This window comes from Bos javanicus, chromosome 5, assembly GCF_032452875.1.
Source record: "Bos javanicus breed banteng chromosome 5, ARS-OSU_banteng_1.0, whole genome shotgun sequence".
Lineage (NCBI taxonomy): Eukaryota > Metazoa > Chordata > Mammalia > Artiodactyla > Bovidae > Bos > Bos javanicus.
The window spans coordinates 110,054,125-110,056,401 of NC_083872.1; positions in this window are offsets into that span (position 1 = coordinate 110,054,125).

Below are 2,277 nucleotides of genomic sequence, written 5' to 3' on the forward strand. Positions count from 1 at the left end.
GTTTTTCCTGTGGTCATGTATGGATGTGAGAGTTGGACTGTGAAGAAAGCTGAGTGCCGAAGAATGGATGCTTTTGAACTGTGGTGTTGGAGAAGACTCTTGAGAGTCCCTTGGACTGCAAGGAGATCCAATCAGTCCATTCAGAAGGAGATCAGCCCTGGGATTTCTTTGGAAGGAATGATGCTAAAGCTGAAACTCCAGTACTTTGGCCACCTCATGTGAAGAGTTGACTCATTGGAAAAGACTCTGATGCTGGGAGAGATTGGGGGCAAGAGGAGAAGGGGACGACAGAGGATGAGATGGCTGGATGGCATCACTGACTCGATGGACGTGAGTCTGGGTGAACTCCGGGAGTTGGTGATGGACAGGGAGGCCTTGCGTGCTGCGATTCATGGGGTCGCAAAGAGTCGGACACGACTGAGCTTCTGATCTGATCTGATTAATGTTTTACTAAATGCATGCCTAGAGGATTTATATTAACATGTATTTTATGTTCAGTTCAGTTCAGTCGCTCAGTCGTGTCCGACTCTTTGCGACCCCATGAATTGCAGCACGCCAGGCCTCCCTGTTCATCACCAACTCCCGGAGTTCACCCAAACTAGATAGCACATTGGTCCATCGAGTCAGTGATGCCATCCAGCCATCTCATCCTCTATCATCCCCTTCTCCTCCTGCCCCCAATCCCTCAAGCATCAGAGTCTTTTCCAATGAATCAACTCTTCACATGAGGTGGCTAAAGTAATGGAGTTTCAGCTTTAGCATCAGTCCTTCCAAAGAACACCTAGGACTGATCTCCTTTAGGATTGACTGGTTGGATCTCCTTGCAGTCCAAGGGACTCTCAAGAGTCTTCTCCAACACCACAGTTCAAAAGCATCAATTCTTCGGCGCTCAGCTTTCTTCACAGTCCAACTTTCACATCCATACGTGACCACTGGAAAAACCATAGCCTTGACTAGACGGACCTTTGTTGGCAAAGTAATGTCTCTACTTTTCAATATACTGTCTAGGTTGGTCATAACTTTCTTTCCAAGGAGTAAGCATCTTTTAATTTCATGGCTGCAGTCACTATCTGCAGTGATTTTGGGGCCCAAAAAAATAAAATCTGACACTGTTTCCACTGTTTCCCCACCTATTTCCCATGAAGTGATGGGACCAGATGCCATGATCTTAGTTTTCTGAATGTTGAGCTTTAAGCCAACTTTTTCACTCTCCTCTTTCACTTTCATCAAGAGGCTTTTTAGTTCCTCTTCACTTTCTGGCATAAGGGTGGTGTCATCTGCATATCTGAGGTTATTGATATTTCTCCCAGCAATCTTGATTCCAGCTTGTGCTTCTTCCAGCCCAGCGTTTCTCATGATGTACTCTGCGTATGTTAAATAAGTATTTTATGTATACATACACAAAAGCCTGTTAGCACACACATCTCATGTACGCCTATAAACATGTGCATATGTATATATACACACACCCTCAAACACACACGTGTCTGCACACAAGCATCCTTTAAAGGTGCCCACTTCACCTCCGCCTTCTCTTCCCAAGCAAAATATGCACACAGGGCAGTGAGGCAGGTGGTCTGAAAGGCTGCCCCGGCCTGAACCAAGCCAGTTCCCCAGGGCCCAGCCGCCTTCTCAGACTCACCAATAGCAGATCCAGACTGATAGGAGGCCAGGAACCACATTCCAGAGGCACTGAGTCAGAGGCTACTACTCTGAATGCAAAGAAGGCTCCAGGGTCGTGGTGCGTGTTCTCAGCCTGGGCCCCCGTAAGGGTTGGCCGCATCTGTGTTCTTGCACCCAGTACAGTGCCTGGTGTTGAGCAGAAGGCCCATCTCCTGGCGAGGGCTGACTATATGAACAAACGGCTGCCTATGGTACGAGACTGAGACTAGAGTCATCCTGGGATTATCTATTTCATCTTCATCTCCCCCCCAAACTGTGAGTGTCGAGAAGATAAAGCTCACGTCTGATTTGTCTTTATTCCCGAAACCCAGTCCAAATTCTGGTAAAGAGAGTCATCAGTGAGTGAATTAGTTAGAACATATTCAGCTGTGGGTGACCAAACAGTAATTTAAACAAGAAAGATATTTGTTTGCCTTATCTGGAAAAGTCTGAAGGAAGGATCCCAAGCTGAGCTGAGTCACAGTGTCTGGGATCCAGCTTCCTTATATACTTATATCTAGGACCTACACCCGGAGAAGGCAATGGCACCCCACTCCAGTACTCTTGCCTGGAAAATCCCATGGATGGAGGAGCCTGGTGGGCTTCAGTCCATGG